Here is a 9344-nt window from a genome sequence, read left to right as displayed (position 1 = left end):
TTATTGCAAGAATCTATTTTACTATTTTAGAAATCAGGCTATTTTTATTTTTACTTTTTTTTTTAAAGACTTGCCCTTCAGTTTTACACTTCCCAGATTATTTTTCTTTCTGATGTTCATTGCAAAAAACAGACTGAAAAACTGCCTGGCTGATTCATCCTCGACTTTATTAAGAGTTTTTTTTTTTTTTTTTTTAAGAGACAGTGTCCCACTCTGTTGCCCAGGGTGGAGTGCAGTGGTGCAATCATAGCTCACTGTAGCCACAGACTCCTGGGCTCAAGGAATCTTCCCACTTCGGCCTCCTGAGTATCTAGGATTACAGGCAGGCACCATCATGCCCAGCTAATTTAAAAAATGTTTTGTAGTGATGGGATCTCATTGTGTTGACTAGGCTGGTATCAAACTCCTGATCTCAAGCAATTCTTCTGCCTTGGCCTTTCAAAGTACTGGGACTACAAGCGTGAGCCACCATACTGAGCCTGGAGCTTTTTACAGAAAAAAATTCATATGGAAACAGTAAAAAAATCTGATACAAAGATTTTTTTAAGACAATATTAATTTATAGGATGAAAAATTAGAACACAAATCCATAATAGTTATGAGCGTAGGCCAGGCGCGGTGGCTCACGCCTGTAATCCCAGCACTTTGGGAGGCCAAGGCAGGCGGATCACCAGGTCAGGAGATCAAGACCATCCTGGCTAGCATGGTGAAACCCCGTCTCTACTAAAAATACAAAAAATTAGCTGGGTGTGGTGGCGGGCGCATGTAGTCCCAGCTACTCGGGAGGCTGAGGCAGAAGAATGGCATGAACCCGGGAGACGGAGCTTGCAGTGAGCCGAGATCGCGCCACTGCACTCCATCCTGGGCGACAGAGCGAGACTCCGTCTCAAAAAAAACAAAAAAATAGTTTTGAGTGTGTACGTATCTCTAAATAATATTTGGCATATTTCTTTAATTTAACCCTGTGGAATCCATCTGTGTAGACAGGTAGAGAAGATTCAGTAACTGGAGTTATACATATAGTGTCTTATAACACGCTATTTTTCAATGGAACCCTACATTTTATCTGTAACGGTGATAGAATTGCATACGGTGTTGCAGAGTTCACATGGTAGTCACAGAAAAGCTGCTCCAAATTATGATTTTTAAAATATATACAGGCATACCTTCAAGATATTGAGGGTTTGGTTTCAGACCATTGCAATAAAATAAAGAGTGCTAAAAAGTAACACAATTCTTTTGGTTTTCCAATGCGTATAAAAATTAATGTTTATATTATAGGTACTATAAGGTAGTCTATTTAGAGTGCAATAGTATTGTCTAAAAAACAAATGTATATACCTTAATTTAAAAATGGTTTAGCCAGGGATGGTGGCTCACACCTGTAATCCCAACACTTTGGGAGTCTGAGGTGGGAGGATTGCTTGAATCCAGGAGTTCAAGACCAGCCTGAGCCACATAGCAAGACCCCATATCTACAAAAAAATTAAAAGTTAGCCAAGCATAGTGGCATGTCCTTGTGGTTCCAGCTACTTGGAAGGCTAAGGCAGGAGGATCGCTTGAGCCTGGGAGATCAAGGCTACAGTGAGCCATGATTATGCCACCGCACTCCAGCCTAGGTGACAGAGTGAGACCCTGTCTCAAAAAATATACATACTTTATTGCTAAAAATTGATAACCATCATCTGAGCCTTCAGTAAGTGGTAATCTTTTTGCTGTTAGAGGGTCTTGCCTCAATGCTGATGGTTGCTGACTGATCTGGGTGGTGGTTGCTGAAGGTTGGGGTGGCTGCAACAATTTCTTAAAATAAGACAATGAAGATTACCACAGTAATTGGCTCTTCATAAAAGATTTCTCTGTAGCATGTGATGCTGTTTGATAGCATTTTACTCACACTAGAACTTCTTTCAAAATTAGGGTCAATCCTTTCAAACTCTGTTGCTGCTTTATCAGCTAAGTTTATGGAATATTCTACATCCTTGGTTGTCATTTCAACGGTGTTCACAGTATCTTCACCAGGAGTAGATTCTATCTCAAGAAACCATTTTATTTGTTCACCCATAAGATGTAGCTCCTCATCTGTTAAAATTTTATAATGAGATTGCAGTAATTCAGTCACATCTTCAGGCTCACTTCTAGTTACAGTTATTGCTATTTCTACCACATCTGCAGTGACTTCCTCCACTGAAGTCTTGAACCTCTCAAAGTCATACTTGATTATTGGAATCAATTTCTGCCAAACTCCTGTTAATGTTGGCAACATTTTGACTTCCTCCTATGAATCACAAAAGTTCATTTTTTTTTTTTTTTTTTGAGACAGGGTCTCACTCTTTCACCCAGGCTGCTGGAGTGCAGAGCACAGCTCACCACAGCCTCAACCACCCAGGCGTAAGTGATCCTCCCATCTTAGCCTCCCAAGTAGCTGGGACTACAGGCGCACGCCACCACACCTGGCTAACTTTTTTATTACTTATGGAGATAGTGTCTCATCATGTTGCCCAGGCTGGTCTCGAACTCCTGGGCTCAAGGGATACTCCTGCCTCAGCCTCCCAAATGCTGGGATTACAGGAGTGAGCCACTGCACCTGGCCCACAAATGTTCTTAATGGAATCTAGAATAACGAATCCTTTCTGGAATATTTTCAATTTACTTTGCCAGATCCATCAGAGGAATCACTATCTATGGCAGCTAATGCCTTAGAAAATGTATTTCTTAAACAATAAGACTTGAAAGTCAAAATTACTCCTTGATCCATAGGCTGAAGAATGAATGTTTTATTAGCAGGCATGAAAACAACATTAATCTCCTTGTACATTTCCATCAGAGCTCTTGGGTGACCATGTACACTATCAATGAGCAATAATATTTGGAAGGACTCTTTTTTCCTGAGCAGTAGGTCTCAATAGTGGGCTTAAAATATTCAGTAAACCGTGCTATAAACAGGTGTGCTGTCATCCAGGATTTGTGTTCCATTTCTAGAGCATAAGCAGAATAGATTTAGCATAATTTGTAAGGGCCCTAGGATTTTCAGAATGGCAAATAAACATTGGCTTCAACTTAAAGTCACCAGCAGCATTAGCCTCTAACAAGAGCATCAGCCTGTTCTTTGAAGCCAGGCATTGACTTCTCCTCTCTAGCTATGGACATCCTAGATGGCATCCTCTTCTAATAGAAGGCTGTTTTGTCTATATTGAAAATCTGTTGTTTAGTGTAGCCACCTTCATCAATGATTTTAGCTAGGTCTCCTGGGTAACTTGCTGCAGCTTCTACATTAGCACTTGCTGCATTACCTTGCACTTTCATGTTATGGAGATGGCTTCTTTCCTTAAACCTCATGAACCAACCTTTGCTAGCTTCCAGTGTTTCTTCTGCAGCTTCCACACCTCTCTCAGCTTTCACAGAATTGAAGAGAGTTAGGGCCTTGCTCTGGGTTAGGCTTTGGCTTAAGGGAATATCATGGCTGGCTCAATCTTCTATCCAGACCATTCAAACTTTCTCCATATTAGCAATAAGGCTGTTTTGCTTTCTTATCATTTGTGAGTTCACTGAGGTAGCACTTTTAATTTCCATCAAGAGCTTTTCTTTCACATTCATAACTTGGCTGTTTAGTCCAAGAGACCTGCTTTCGGCCTGTCCCGGCTTTTGATTTGCCTTCCTCACTAAGTTTAGTCATTACTAGCTTTTGACTTAAAGTGAGAGACGTGCATTTTTTTCCTTTTACCTGAACACTTAGAGGCCATTATAGGGTTATTAATTGGCCTAATTTCAATATTGTAGTGTCTCAGGGAATAGGGAGGCTAGAGGAGAGGGAAAGAGACAGGGGAAGGGCCAGTGGGCTGAGCAGTCAGAACACACATGTTTATCAGTTAAGTTCACCATCTTATATGGATGTGGTTCATACTGCCCCAAAACAATTACTGTAGTAACATCAAAGACCACTGATCACAGATCACCATAACAGATATAATAATAATGAAAATGTTTGAAATATTGGGAGAATTGCCAAAATGTGACAGAGACATGAAGTAAGCACATGCTGTTGGAAAAATGGCGCCAAAAGACTTGCCTGATGCAGGGTTGCCATAAACCTTCAATTTGTAAAAAACAGACTCTGCGAAGAGCAATAAGGTGAAGCACTATATAACGAGCTATGCCTCTGTTATGCTTCAGTGGTGGTCAGGCAGCAACACATTAGAAAGACCACACTTCGGAAGCAGCTGAAGTGTATTTAAATTTATTTATTTATTTATTTTTGAGACGGAGTCTCACTCTGTTGCCCAGGTTGGAGTGCAGTGGCACGATCTCGGCTCACTGCAACCTCCACCTCCCAGGTTCAAGTGATTCTCGTGCTTCAGTCTCCCAAGTAGCTGGGACTATAGGCGCGTACCACCACACCCCGCGAATTTTTTTGTATTTTTAGTACAGACGGGGTTTCACCATGCTGGCCAGGCTGGTCTGAAACTCCTAACCTCAAGTGATCTGCCCACCTTGGCTTCCCAAGATGCTGGGATTACAGACATGAACCACCGTGCCCAGCCCAAATCCCATATATTTTAGATTTTGCTAATTGCATACATGAGATCCCATTTTAAACATTTATCATACTTTTGGGGAAGCCAAAAATAAAAACCCATCTCTGGTGTTCACTATGCTAATTAGCAAACCAAGCGATGTGGATCAAGATGGTGATACTAGGCATCCTTGTGATATGTGCTCCTGAAGTGTGGTCTTTTTAATGTGTTGCTGCCTGACCATCACGGAAGCCTAGAATTCTCAGTTTGTGTGAGTAGAATCGAAGCTTATGTACTACTACCACATTCATAATATTACATTTTGTATGCTGAAGTAGGTTAATGTATGTTACAGCAATCATACAGGTTCTCCAGTTCCAGCAGGTGGAACTCCAGTTTGTAGCCTTTTTATATAGGAATTCATGCCAGCTTTGTAGGAGTCTCCATTCTAGCAGGGGAGAGGTATCATTTGAGTAAGGATAAACGGATAGAGGAACAGAAGTGTGGTTGTGTTCTGGGAACGCACTGCAGAGTGTGCAGCCAAATGGAAGTGATGCCTTTCCCCGTACAGATCCTAAAACTGACACTGAGACAGGATACGGTGATGGCGGAAAACTTTAACTGCTAGTGACTGCTGGAGACCCACTCTGCTAATGCAGTGCATCTCAATTACTTTCAACGTGCCTTGCTGATTTTCTCCCTCAGACATCGATGAAGTAACAAAGAAAACGACCACTTTCTACCTAAACTCTAAGCTATATGGAACTATTTAGATTATGAGGTGAAACTGATGGGAATCCTAGAAGAGAGCGCATGTTCAGCTTAGTTTACTTTGACAAACATTTAATAAATGCCAGGCATTATGCTGGGCATTGGTGATCAAAAAATTACCGAGGAAACTATGAGGACCAACAAATCCAAATTGGGTGGGTCAGGAAATACTTTCCAAAACATGAATTGAGTCTTAAAAATGAGTGATGTGTGCCAAGTGAAGAAGAAAGAATGTGGTGATGGTGCCGGGGCTGGGGGGTAGTGTTCCGGGCAGCAGGGACAACAGCAACAAAGTCATAGAAGCATGGCATAGCCTTAGGGCTCAGAAGTCTTACAAAATATTGGATACTGTTGGATTTTTTGAAGCGCAAGGCAGGGAGAGCAGGGGAAGGAAGCTAGAAGGAAAGAAGAAATTAGCCATAAAAGACCTTGTTTACCATGCTAAGAAATTTGGAATTTGCCTAGAAGGAATCAATAAAAGGTGTTAAGCAGAAGAGTGACATTGTTAGAATGCATTTTAGATAACATGCACTGGTTGGATGCTGGGACAGGTAGAGCAGGACTGGAGGCAGGGAGATGGGGGGAAGCTATCCTAATAGTTCGGAAGTGATGAAGGTTAAAGGAAGCATTTTAATAGGATGGGAGAACATTTGAGCATATGTATAGGATGAAGGAAGAAACTAGTAGTAAGGGAAATCTGGGAGATGGGATAATTAGTTGGAGCACAGTCAGAAGAGTTAGAGCTGAAGTATTAATAGAAGAATTAAATTAGGCTTAAATCCTTCCTCTGAAACCAACAGGACAGAGATAAGAGAGCAGAATGGGACCTTGGGTCAGGAAGTAATAGCATGATAACAAGTGATGGTTAGAGTTCATGGAGGCAGTCAAGATAACTTACATTTTAGGAAAGTAGATTTAAATAAGTTTAGAATAAAGTTATGATCCCACAGTTTTGAGTCTTGCACTTTGTGAGGTGTGCAAAAATAAAAGCCAGACTTTACAACTACAAACTATTACCGTGAAAAGAAAAGAGAGCAATTTATTAACAAAGACTTCTTTGGAGTCTCTCCTTAGAAACAAGAATTTGGGAGGAGTTGTGTACTTGACTTTTGTTGAAAAGAGGACTTTATAAACAAGTTCGCACGAATCAAAGGCTGCCTGAGAGTACCCAGCGGCGCTAGAGGAATTAAAGACACACACACAGAAATGAGCTGAGAGCCCCGAACAGAGATTTACCCACGTATTTATTAACAGCAAGCCAGTCATTAGCATTGTTTCTATAGATATTAAATTAACTAAAAGTATCCCTTACGGGAAAAGAAGGGATGGGCCGAATTAAAGGAATAGGTTGGGCTAGTTAACTGCATCAGGAGCATGTCCTTAAGGCACAAATCTCTCATGCTATTGTTTGTGGCTTAAGAATGCCTTTAAGCAGTTTTCCGCCCTGGGCAGGCCAGGTGTTCCTTGCCCTCATTCCGGTAAGCCCACAAGTTTCCAGCGTGGGCTTTATGGCCATCGTGAACTTCCAGCGTGGGCTTTATGGCCATCGTGAACACGTCACAGTGCTACAGAGATTTAGTTGATGGCCAGTTTTGGGGCCAGTTTATGGCCAGATTTTGGGGGTCTTGTTCCCAACAGAGAGTCACCCCCAATAAGCTAAAACTTGGAGGAAATGGTAAGGCCAACCAAAAAGAGCTCTTTAAAAGTTATCTTCATAGAAAAAAAATTAAAAATTTGCAGTGCCACTGATTTGGAGAAAAGGCATAATGTTCACAAATGGAAATGACAGAGACGAAACATAAAATTCCCTTTATTTCCAAATTTTTGCTCAAGGAGCATGATCATCATATAGAAACAAGTGTAACAACTATTTAATAGGAACGCTGATAACTGGACCATATCCAGAGGAGAGATACGGCATGTGAAGAATGGCTGAAAGAAATGACAATGTTTATCCCTGAGCGCATTACGGGGCACAAGAGCTACCTTTTCATATTGAAATGCTGTCTTTTAGAAGAAGAGTTAGTTATTTCTGTTGTATGTTGTAGATGGGTGAGGAAGAGAGAAGGACAAGGGGAGAAAGAAAGAAAACAGGGTCAATTTATAAAAATTACAGGAAGTTGAATTTTAAGTCAAATCAAGTAATCACCTTTCACCTATTGGGTTTCTTCATACATAGTTTCCCCCAAAACAATTTTTTTTTTTTGAGACAAGGTCTCTCTCTGTCACCTAGACTGCAGTGATACAATCATAGCTCACTGCAACCTTGACCTCCTGGGCTCATGTAATCCTCCTTCCTCAACCACTGGAGTAGCTGGGACTGTAGGCGCATGCCACCACGCCCTCCTAATTTTTGTGTTTTTTGTAGAGATGTGGTCTTGCCATGTTGTGCAGGCTGGTCTTGAACTCCTGGGCTCAAGCTATCCTCTTACCTGGGCCTCCCAAAGTGCTGGGATTACAGGCATGAGCCACTGTGCCTGGTCCCAACATTTTGTTAGGAAATAATTTTGAACACACAGCAAAGCTGAACAAATTTTACAGTGAATACCCATTTACAATGAACCTAGATTCTACCATCTAGATTCTACCATTATATTTTACCATTATATTCTACCATTATATTTTACTGTATTTGGTTAATCACATATTTATCCATCTATACGCCCCTAAATCCATCTTATTTTTTAGATACATTTTAAAGGAAATTTTATATACTTTTGTCTGACACTGGGAAGGCAATGCACCTTAATCCCACAAGCTTTCTTACAGAGGCTAATAGCTGTTTACTGGGGACACTGTAGTGAGGATTTCTGCATTGAATAGGTGAAGAGGACCATAACTGTGGCTTTCAAACTTTTCTGACTGCTACCCTTACTAAGAAATGTATTTCCCATTCCTATCCAGTGTACACCACATACATACTGAAGTAAAAATTTTGGGACACAATATTTACCCTTTACATGTGTGAAGCATGCTGATATTTTCTATTTTATTTCATTTAAAAAGATGCTGGGCATGCTTCCCTAACTTGATTTAGATACCCACTAATGTACTGTAATTTACCATTTGAAAATCATTGTACTTAGTCCAACTCCAAGAAGATTTTTCTTTTTAAAAGAATCCTGTGGCTACTACTAGAATTTTCCTTATGTTCCCAATGATCAAGAACCTGTTTTGAGTCTCAGCACAGTACTTCCTTAACATGCATGGCGTTAAGGCACGTGTAATTAAGAGAAAAACCTTAAATGCCTGCTAAGACTTCTGGATAGAGCCAATTCAAAGATTCTTTATTAGTAAGTTTACCAATTATTATTATTATTTGTTTGAGACGGAGTCTCGCTCTTTCGCCCAGGCGGGACTGCAGTGGCCCTATCTTGGCTCACTGCAAGCTCCACCTCCCGGGTTCACGCCATTCTCCTGCCTCAGCCTCTCCAGTAGCTGGGACTACAGAAGCCCGCCACCGCGCCCGGCTAATTTTTTTTGTATTTTTAGTAGAGACGGGGTTTCACCGTGTTAGCCATGATGGTCTCGATCTCCTGACCTCGTGATCCGCCCGCCTCGGCCTCCCAAAGTGCTGGGATTACAGGCGTGAGCCACCGCGCCCGGCCCCAATTATTTTTACAAAGAGTAAGATAAAGATATGTACTCTTGGATGGGTGGGAGGGTTCAGTGCTCATATAGTCTTCTGTTAAATTAGGTTATTAATGCCTGCGGTGGTTCCAACAAAGTAGAGAAGAAGATCAAATGAGAAAATGGATGGGAAAGTACTTTGAAAACTAATGTTTTATTAATACTGTTGTGTGATGCCAGGAAGAAAGGGATGTTGCGATCAAGCTCTAGGGAGGCAGTGTTTCAGTATTTTAAAAACTGTTTTTGTGGAACTGTTAAGTTAACCTCCCCAAGCCCCAATAACTACGCTTTGACGCAAGATTCTCAGAAGAGGGTAGAAGATATGAACTTGGAGAGGTTTGGTCCCGAGTTCAAGCGTACTGCCCCGTTGGCGCATGCTCAAGAGCGACTCGGGCCTCCTCGCGGGGTTGGGCAGAACACGGAGGGTGGAGT

General features: G+C 41.4%; 1 pseudogene; it reads right to left on the bottom strand.

Annotated features, from left to right (window-relative positions):
- Positions 1 to 1689: 1689 nt before the first annotated feature.
- On the bottom strand, positions 1690 to 3740 carry LOC129398026 (tigger transposable element-derived protein 1-like; annotated as a pseudogene).
- Positions 3741 to 9344: the final 5604 nt, after the last annotated feature.

The sequence above is a fragment of the Pan paniscus genome, chromosome 5 (genome assembly GCF_029289425.2).
Source record: "Pan paniscus chromosome 5, NHGRI_mPanPan1-v2.0_pri, whole genome shotgun sequence".
Classification (NCBI taxonomy): Eukaryota; Metazoa; Chordata; class Mammalia; order Primates; family Hominidae; genus Pan; species Pan paniscus.
The sequence above is the reverse complement of the archived record's forward strand: the minus strand, read 5'-3'. Positions and strand labels throughout refer to the sequence as shown.